The 10,449-nt window shown below is 40.1% G+C and overlaps 1 long non-coding RNA gene across 9 annotated transcripts in view; it reads left to right on the top strand.

Moving 5' to 3' along the window:
* The first annotated feature begins 283 nt into the window (after positions 1–283).
* The window catches only part of LOC106018726 (uncharacterized), a 125,763-nt gene continuing 115,597 nt past the window's right edge, over positions 284–10,449 (top strand). For 4 of the 9 annotated variants that reach the window (XR_011811472.1, XR_011811467.1, XR_002404452.4 and 1 more), the window contains exon 1: positions 2,199–2,399. This is a non-coding gene — a long non-coding RNA (uncharacterized lncRNA). Of the gene's footprint in view, positions 976–2,197; positions 2,400–10,449 lie in introns of those variants that run through there. The other 5 variants (XR_011811470.1, XR_011811465.1, XR_011811468.1 and 2 more) reach the window with 2 other exon arrangements.

Here is a 10,449-nt window from a genome sequence, read left to right as displayed (position 1 = left end):
ATGAGCAGAGTAGATTCTGTGTGTACATGTGGTTTTATTTACTAAATTTAAGATTTAGGCTCCCACCTCACTGTGGAGGTGGGAGAGAGAGGAAAAAACTTGTTTAATATTCAAATACTCTAGGTCTACTTTGCTGTTTGTAGCTTACTTGGTGTTTACACGTTCTCTTATTGGTGACTACAATCATTTTTCTATTCTGATAGGAAAGCATTTATTCTCCTTGTTTTGTTATTTCATTTTTTTTTTCTTTCTACTTAATGCTGAGCTCACAAGTAAACCTCTCTAAATAGCAAACGAGCACCTGAATGTAACCTGTGTCTTCCCTTCCTTCTCCTGTGGGTTTGGTAGAGAGCAGGTCTGGATCCCTGTATAGCACCACTTCTCAGTACATCAGCTCAAGTGGAAGATCTGTGAGCTAAAAGCAGGCAGCCATCTAATATTTCTTTTCACTTCCAGATTTTCTGTGCTTTCAAGTATCAATTACAAGGTTTGTGTAAATTATAGGGATGATGAACTTGGAGTAGCTACAGTATGTTTAGAACGTCTGTACAGGGATAATAAGGAGATTGTGAAAATCTGCTCTAGGAAGTCTCAGAGACGTTTCCAGATAATTAATGCAATGTGTGGAAACCTGAAATCAGCACTGTGTTTTTTTTTTATAAACTAGTAATTTAGGAACACATTACGGGAGCACATTAAATTAACCATTATTAGATGAGGAAATGTTAAGATTATTAAGATAATAAAAACCAATTAGTGCAGGCTTTTTGTGTATAATGTGGCTCACATAGAAAACCTATTATATTGGAGGGACTACAAGTATTTGGGAGAATTTCAGGTACAAGCCAGAGCTTAGGAGTCTTGAGCTTTTTGCTGCAGGAATAGTGTGCTTTATGAACAAAGTACTCTTTGAAACACAGTGTTGTGAGGCCAGGATTGAAGAAGTGGTTATCCCAAGAGGATTTCAGCTAGTAGGTAAGAAGTTTGTCCATCAGTCTCATATCCTTTGAGAGTAAGTTGTGGCAGCTTGAAGAAAAATATGTTTGTTTATTTGTGCACTTCAGTTGAAAACAATTTCTCTTGTTTGCCCATGTTATTTATATATATATATATATATCTTTAATGTATATATATCTTTAATGGTTATTGCCCCTGATTTTCTTATTTTCTTCTCTACAAGCAGTAAATTAGAAGTGTTTCCATTATCACTTCCTAGTCAGTGCCCCAATAAAGGAGGACGTGATTCCGTGTAGTCTTTACAGTGACTGATGGAAGCTGTCTTTAATATCAAGGCTGTACCTTTTCATAGCTGTTACCAAGCTTCTCAGGCAGCTTGTGTTCTCATACTGTTTTAATTTTTCTCCTGTGACTGTGGTAAATGATTAGCTTATCATGACTTTGGGCAGAAATTATACAAGGTCAATCATTTCTCCATTATAAATTTATGATACCAAGCACCCTCATAATCCTTGCATTAGATTTGTTTGGCTGTTTCCTGGGCCCTTATCTGAGCCACCACTATTGATTCTTTTTGGTTAGTTTGTTGCTGTGTCCAAACCCATTTTTTCAGATTAGCCTCAAGCTGGAGCCAATTAAGGGGACCTTCATAGCAAGTGTGTTTCCCATCTGGTATTTTATTCAAATGATCTCTCTTCATTTACTAATCCCAAATGCCAGTTCTTCATACGACTAATTCTTGTCCTTCAGAATGACTTCCATCCCTCAAAGCATAGTTATCAAACTGAATTTCACATAGCTTTTCCATATGACAGATCTCTTGGACGTACTGGCCACGATGGTATGGCCTTTACACACCTCCTACTTCAGGAAGAATTAGAAGTAGTTTTTGTTCTGCCATGACCTACAAATATGATAACCCCAGCTTTGCACAGAAATGCATAATGGCGCATCCTTTTGTCTGTATCAGTTTGTCTGCCTGTTGTTGTGCCAGCTGTATTTCTATAGCACAGCTCACCCAACTGTTGTTTTAAAATGAACACTTTTTTTCAAAGAGGAAACTAAATTCCAGTGTCCGTCTGCTGTGCATTGTCTTTTTTTAAATCTTCCCTGGACTAGAGGTTCTCATTTTGAAATACCCTCTTCAGAAAGACTCTCAAAGTAATTTTTTATTATTGTTATTGTTTTTTATACTATTTTTTCAATATTTCACAATTTTTGTATATGCCAGGGCCACAGGTGCACCAATAGACCTTACTTGTCCTGACTGGCCTCACCTGGGACCTCCATCTACTCCCACCCCTCGTGTATCCAGCAGCCTCATTAAAGCTCACACCTGGGCTTTCAGCTCTGGCCTGAGGTGGAAGAACAGCGTAGGGTGCTGATAGCAGCAGTCTGGCCACCATCGAGGGAAAGAAAGGGAACAGCAGGTTTCGTCCATGGTAAGCCTGGGGATTTTAAGCAATAGCTCAGGAGCTGCAACGGGAACAAATATCATCTGTGATGTAGCTTGGGCCAGGGCTGCAGATCCAGAGCTGAGTTTAAATGATGCTCCTTGATGCGTGGGCAGAAGGTGTGGCAGTGCAGGTCCCAGGTGAGGCTAGCTATGGCAGGCAAGGTGTACTGGAGTAACCGGGGAGCTGACTGAAGGCAACTAAAACTCATGTTTGTGGGAGTTTCTGTGGGGTTTTGTGTGCTAAAAATGGTATCTTGCTGTTAGTGCTAAAGGAAATCTAAGTCTGTGTGTCTCTCGGCTCTGGTTTCTGTGGTGCCTGCTTTTTTTTTTTCTATTATTTTTTAAATTATTATTTTTTTAAAATTTCTTTTTAACCTTCTTGTTTTCAAAAATGATTGTGATACTTCATGAAAATTTTGTTTTATCATGAATTTGGAAGAAAATGATTGGAAAAAACATAAATAAACATTTGTTTTAAATAAAAATTGAACCAAGTGTGCCTGAATATACTAGTCTCATGTCCACCTTTGAGGAAATCAGGTCTGAGCTTTGTTCTTCTAACAAAACCTTAAATGAGGACAAGGCTCTTACTGTTCAGTTTCATTGCTGACATCTCGCAGTGCTCCCTTACGTATCTCTGTATAGAATATCTATGGCAGTCATTAACGTGGGCTCATTACAGCCTGCCATCTGTAGTGGTGACAAAATGAGCTACGTTATTGCCTCAAAATGCTGTGATCTCAGAACAGTTTTGCCCTGCATCTTCCTCAAAGTATGTGTAAAGATGTCAGGGAAATTAGCACTGCAAGGAACACAAGGTTAATATAAGTAGTTGTGGTTATTCTCATCTCTTCTGAAGTTTGTGGTATTTTTTTTTTTAAATAACTTTAATTTTATTTATTTTTGGCCATGGGTGACAGTTTTTATCGCCGTACTTCTTAACGTGATGCTGTAAGTTGCTCAGGCTTTGAGTGAAGGGTGGGCTACATGTATGTGCCTTTGGGTCAATACCACTCACAAGAAAAAATACATTGTAAGCCCCTGCTCAGACACAAAACAATGCCTTTCTTCAGAAAGGGTGAAGACATGAAAGAAAGCTAGGATAAGGATACAGACAGTTTCTGGGCATAAACAGGTAACCTGATCTTGTAAGATTATGGAAGATTAGTGTTCTGTCAAGGAACGGGGAATTCCTTTTGGGAGAATAAAACCAATGGATTAAGCAGAGTGGTACTTGGCTCTGGCTGGGCATGGCAACAGCGTTAAGGTTCTGCTTAACAGGGAAATTATACAAAGACACAGTCTGCACAGTCCGAAGTTTTCTGTGTTTGCTGGCATTGCAAGCCTCAACAAAATCCTGGATATCTCAGAGTTTAAAGCCCCACCAGGCTGGGGGAGTTCCTTGCTCTCTGACACAGTTTTACAAAGATTTTTAGATTTACAAAGAGTTTTAAATCCTTTCTATTTTTTTTATTTTATTTTTATTTATTTTTTTTTTTTTCCCAAGCTCAGAAAATTTCACCAGATCTATTGGTGTCCCAACCTTTGAACTCTCTTCCACATTTCTTCCTTTCTTTCCTGGAAAAAGCATACTAGGTTCTCGCTTCTTAGTACAAGTGTACTGGAATTCTTAATTTTTTGAATTTTAGGATACAAATACTCATTTGTTTCCTTTTCCTGTGCTGTCAGGCTTCTCTTTTCTCCAAAATGTCTCACAGTCCTGGTATCACTGCTATTTTTTCCAGAAAACTCTTTTGTGCTTGTCTGCTTCACTGCAGCTTTTACTTTAGACCTGAAAATCTGACAGCTAAGTTCAAAATATAAAATTTTTTATGGTGCTGTGAAAATTATAAAAAAGGTAAATTAACTTGCTTGAGGTACATAGGAAGGGGTTAAGCTTTATATTGCTACAGTTAGAAATTGTTACATCTCAATATCTGTGCAATGTATCAGTTACTGTCATCGTAAGTGGCCCTACTGCTGCTACTCTATTATTTATTGTTATTTTTTATTTAAGCCCTCTTAGATTGGTTTTCAAAGCTTTTTCTCAAATAAAATTAAAAGTAAGGTGTAAATTTGCCTTTGGCTGTTATCTGAATACTCTAAACTCCTGTGTTTCCATGTTTCTTTAAAAAGAAGAATTATAAGACCTCATATAAAAATGCAGTTGAGTACGGTAAAGTCCTTCATAGCTTCACTTACTATGGAGTAACAAGCCATGTGGAACTGAACCAATGTATATACTGAAGTTATAATTGCTTTACTTCCCATGTACCTATCCCACAGTTCCTGGAAATCGTTATTGAGTTGTGTGATGGGAAGGTGCATTGACAAGAGATACCAAGTCAATGTGTAGGGGGTTCCTACTCTAGGCTACAGTTGGATCATACCCTACATTAATGGCCTAGACCTCACTGGAGAGCCTGTCAAAATCTGAATGTGGGGGATGCGTTGTATCAATCCGAGGTTGCTGTGGTAATGATTGACTTTTATCCATTATTAATTATGTGAGATATAACTTAGGCTTTAGGAAAGCTTCTGCTAGTTAGTTTACAAGACAGCCAGAGATACCTTTCTTGGAGTGCTTGCTTCTCTCTGTTAGTCATAAGTGATGTTTTCAGCAGATAAAAGAAATTAAAAGGGACACGTAAAGCTACCTCAGAGCTAATTCGGAACCTTTAAAGTAGAGCTTAAAGAGGGATTTACTTTAGAAATCTTTCTTCCCGCTTACTCTGGCAGGATTATAATGACAAAAGGAGTGTGTTTGTCACTGCAGTTGGTGTTGAGGGCCAAAGGCAAGGATATAACTTGTCTGGTTGTGAGGAAGTACGGCAAACTCATTGGAGTGGTTGAAGCCAAGATGGTTTTCTAAACTTCAGTCCAAGCTAAGTATGGAGCTTCTGCATAATGCTGGCTCTTTTTGCTTCCAACAGAAATGAGGATACCCCCCAGGCAAACCAGTAACCAGATCCACTGACTTTACTGTAGTCTGGGTGATCTTTGATCGATTATACGCTTTTAAAATCCGTGTCTCTTGATTGCATTGGAATGTGATTAAACCTGTCTCATCTTGAGTCTAAAGGAAACTAATGGCTGAACTGTTACAGGAGGAGTCAGTAGATTTTCAAGACAAACACATGCAACAATGCTGTCAATCTGTCTCCTTCAGTTCTCAGTAGCTTTGAAAATGAATGTTTCCAGCCAAATTTGACAGAGGGATTTAAGTTTGAAAGGTGTTATGTTGTGCATATTGGCGGTTCAGAAGAGGCCAGAGTGTGTGTCCCTCCCTTAAGGGGAACAATTGTAATTTGGCACTTTCTCCATTCCAAAAAGCAGCAGCCAGCTGGCCAGTCATCATGCGTGCAACTTGGGTTTGACAGCAGCAACTGCTAATCAGTCTGGTTTAAAAAGTTCTCTGTGATGTCTTCAGCTTATAGCGCTATGTGGCTCTGGGGAATAAGAAGGCAGGAGTGATATAGAGAAGGAATGGGGGAGAGGAGGAGCTGCTAAAGGGTGTAGGACACAAATGGGTAGGAAACTTCCTTTACTTAGTTGTGGTGCCCATAGGATAATTTTTTTTTTTTTTTTTTTTTTTTTTTTTTTTAACAAAAGTGAAAAATTGCCTGAAGAATTATTACAACCTTAAAATTGTCTGATGTGATCTAAGAAGAAAGCACACCGCAGATCTCCATACAGGACAGTAATGTCTTTAGCAGCAGAGCTTGAATAGAATAAATTGCAGTAAAACATGAAAGGAGGGATTAAATCAAGGATTACAGTATATAATTGAGATGAAACCAACATTCCCTCCTAAATTGGATAGTACAAGTGTGACAACTGCTGATGGGGCTATTGATGGGAGTGCTTAGCCTGCTACAGATACAAGTGTGTTTGTGTATGCTGTTCAGTACAATGATGAATGGCCTCGATTGTGACAGGACTTTTTTTTTTTAAATTTGCCTTTACTACCTAGAATGCCTGGAAACCAAAGCTCTAGGGTTATCTTTCTTTTTAAGAGCTGGCACCTCTTATGCAAAACCAGGTCCTTGCATGTTTGATTCATTTCTTTGTGAAATGATAAACTGATGGCAAAGAAAATTGGTGTCTAGAGACGCTGAAGTGGTGTCTGTCATCGTTCCCAGAATGGCTGTGGCTGGGGAAACCTTTTGCTGGACCGAAGGATGCACATCAGAGGAAATTATTGTATTTGCAGACCTGCTGAACTGGTGGTAACATCTCCCTCAATGGCAGACATTTCTGCCTCCTGCCCACAAAATAAAGGGTTTCCAGACATGTGCCAATATATGACCCTCTTATCTGTCACAACTGGAGAAGCAGGAAGGTGGCGGGGGGGGAGCAAGTAAGCTCCCCTTGCCTGGTCTTGGAGGAGATATGAGCTCTGGCTTGCAAAGAAACACTGAATTCTTGCCTCTACCACTGACCCTGTGAATGCTTTGAGTGAGTCACACAGGCTCTTGGGAGCCTGCTGGTACACTAGAGATTATGGCACTGCTTTACCTCGGGTCTGGGGAGAGTAAAGTCATTGAGGGTTGCTGGGTGCTCAGCTGCTCTGACGGTAAGAGTCCATTGATGCTCCGGTAGGTAGAACCTCTTAGCTGCTCTTGGAGAAAGTCAGGGGCAAAAGTTAAGAATCAGCTTTCAGGCATTTAGGGTTTCATATAGGAGAATTTTCTTGCTGTGACAGCATGGAGAGTGTCTTCAGTAAGAAAAAGCAAAGGAACCTGGCTGCCATTGTAGTTTACAGGCTGGGTTAAGTATCCATTTGGTTACGATCACTGGCACTGCAAACCAAAACTGGGTACACTGTATAAAGCTATAAAGAAAAACAACAACAAAAAAATCAAGCTGAAACATTATTTCTGACTGATAGAACAGAAATTTGGTGCAGAGGTAAAGCATATACAACAGGAAGAGAAAGCTAGAAACATCTTTGTTTAAACTGAGATATTACTGTTGTGCTTAAGAGAAATATTTGAAGCAGATTTTTTTGTCTCCTGGATCTAGCCTAGTGGATATGTAAGAGAGTGATGGATGAAGCAACCCACTTGTTGCAAGTCCCCAGGCTGACAGAAAAGAGTCGGGAATATAGTTCAGACAAAGACTCTACATGCCAGTTCTGTCATCTATATTATTAATGTGCTGTGTTTGGTCCCTGTGGAGAGCTTAAACTGAGCCAGAGACAGGATGTGCATCCAGTGAACATTTCCTATGATACTGGATTCATAAAGGTTTTTTTTTAATAGTCTTGAAAGTTAACTCCCCTCCTCCCTTTATCTGTCTTCCTTTCAGAGATGCCCCAAATGTTTGATTTGCCTTGAATTTGTTCCAACACCAGTCACTGAATGTTTTACTTGTGCTGAAAGAAGAAAGACAAAAGCCTGGCTCAAGAGGGAAAGATATAGGCAAACGTGAATTATCAGAGCTATTGCTGGCTGAAGATTTGTGGATAATTTGGGAGTTTCTTGTGAAGAACGAAAGGGAAAATGTAGGCTTAATGGAGAGGAACTTGGGAGTGATTTATCCTTGTAAGTTCATTGTTTGGTGCCTTATTTTGCCTTTTTTTTAATATATTTTTTTTTAATTGTTTTTTTTCTTCCAGTCAACTTTCAGAATTCAACCTTCTTTTGCTAGGATAAGCTTCCAATGGTCTCCAGCCTTGAAATGATGTTTAAATGAACTCGCATGAGGCTGACAATCTTGGAGTGCCATCTTGTTAGGAGTAATAAAATTGTGGGTGCTGTGGAAAACTTGAGTGGATGTGAGGCACTGGTCACTTGACAAGCTGAAAGTGTAACTCCAAATTACTGTGAAGCCTGGTGCTGCATGCCAAATGCTGGAGAGGCCGGGAAAGATCAGCCCTACTCTAGCCAGGAAAAGCAGCAAAGTGACAACTCTTTTCCTCTCTGGTTTGTGACACCCAATTAGCACTTGTACCTCCCAACCCCACTCTGGATCTGTAAGATCCTGTAGCCAGAAATATTCAGTTAGTATGGTCCAGAAAACTGATTAGGAGTGGGTGCATACTTCACTTTCTGGAAATGAGCTAAATGTTTAGAGAACGGGATATCCAATTGCACTGCATCTCTGACATATACTGGACATTTTATGTTGAAATAGTCTCTCTTTTTTTTTCTCCTCATTGCTGCTCACCTTTGAGAGTCATCTCCCTTCCCTCCTTACCGGTATTTTTTTCTAGAGTTAATAGAATATGGCAAGAGTAGAAAACTTCAGTTCAACCAAAAAATAAGGTACTGATATTAAATTTTTGAAAGGTCTCTGTTTGATGTAAGTCAGATCTTTTCAAGCACTACTTTGATCTTCTAGGCTCATGTTTCAGTATTTCTGTGCCCTTATCTATAGCTAGGTTATCTCTATATAAATTCAATCATATGAACTGTGCTTTATGATTAAAGAGTGGCTCTTTCCAGTTTAAAGCCAGAGCATCCTGCTTTGTATGTTTTAGGCTAAAGACAAGCTTTTGCACTATTGCAGATGGGATATATCCTTTTCTGGCTGCAGCTAAACTGGAAGAGACCAGCTTCCAGGTGACTGTCCCCTTGAAAGGATACGCTGACCTCTGGTATCTGCCAGCTGAGCTGCTTGTGTAATTTTCCCTAACCCTGTTCTGGTCATCATGGACTGATTTAGTGCTAGCAAGGATCTGTTATTAAGCTGTTTATGCTAATCAGATTTACTTTGGCTGAAACGACCACTTTGAGAAGTAGCTCAGCTGGGAAGTCTGAGAGAGCAGTAGCCAGAGGGTGGAGAGAAGCTGTGACTGTGATGTAGCCCAGTGGGACCTCAGAGTCATCGAATGTTCCAGGTTGAAGGGACCCACAAGGACCACTGAGCCCAACTCCTGGCTCCACACATGACCACCCAGAAACCAAACTCTGTGTTTGAGAGTGATGTCCAAATGCTCCTTGAACTGCAGGCCTGGTGCTGCAACCACTGCCCTGGGGTGCCTGTTCAGTGCCTGACCACCCTCTCGGTGAAGAACCATTTCCTAAAACACAGCCTGAACCTCCCCATCACAGCTCCATCCATTGCCTCAGGCCCCGTTGCTGTTGCCAGAGAGAACAGACAAGCTCCTTTTGCTCCCTTGCAGCCACAGCCTCAGTTAAAGCCTTACAAGGTCTGGTGAGCATACGGCTCCTAACCTACCAACATAGCCTGTGTTTTGAATATGGCAGTGAACTCTCCCCTCAGTTTTGAACATTCTCCTGCTCAACAAGGTGCAGTGTGTTGTTTCAAATTTGCATCTCCCTGCTTTGGCTCAGTTTTTATGTTTACTCAGCACTTTTCACTGAGATGCAACTCAAGTGGGTGAGAAGCTGTCTCCCCAGCCAGCCTGACCCTTGGGAGGTAAGGCTTGTTCTGCAGCCATCCTCAGAGGGGCACCTGGTTGTCATTCTTTATCATCAGCACTAAGAAATGTTTTATAACTGGGGAAATGAGTAATTTATTAAAATGAAATTAGTGAATAGAGAGAAGTAGAGGGTGTTTAGGGTACAGGATGTAGTTATCCAAGCTGGAATGTGGCCAGGATACCTGCTTTAATTTCCACATTCTTTCAGAATGCTCCTTGGTATCAGTAATGAGAATAAATGGCCATTTATGTCTAGGCTGTCTCTTTCAGCCTCTATAGGAGGTGAACAAAGAATCTGCATTGCGCATGGGCTCCCGAGTTTTACTGTATTTGGAATGTTCTGGCTCAGCTCTCAAAACAAAGATCTGGCTATTCACAAGTGTTTGCAGCTCTGATAAAACTATTACTACTAACTGGTAAAAGTTAGTAATGGAGCTGCTCATTAGTCAACACTACCTCTCTCTGTATATTAAATGAAGAATGTTTTTCAAGTAACAGGAAGAACCTAACCGTATCTAATTATAGAGAGTAGTTGGTAACTATGTCACTTTTATTTTAATGGCACAATCAATTTTATAGATGAAAGTTTAAATTAAAACTTAAGGAAACTGTAGTTTTAGGCAGGCAGCCAATGCTTGAATTACTG

This window comes from Anas platyrhynchos, chromosome 9, assembly GCF_047663525.1.
Source record: "Anas platyrhynchos isolate ZD024472 breed Pekin duck chromosome 9, IASCAAS_PekinDuck_T2T, whole genome shotgun sequence".
Classification (NCBI taxonomy): Eukaryota; Metazoa; Chordata; class Aves; order Anseriformes; family Anatidae; genus Anas; species Anas platyrhynchos.
Note: the sequence above shows the minus strand (reverse complement) of the source record. Positions and strands in the feature narration are given on the sequence as shown.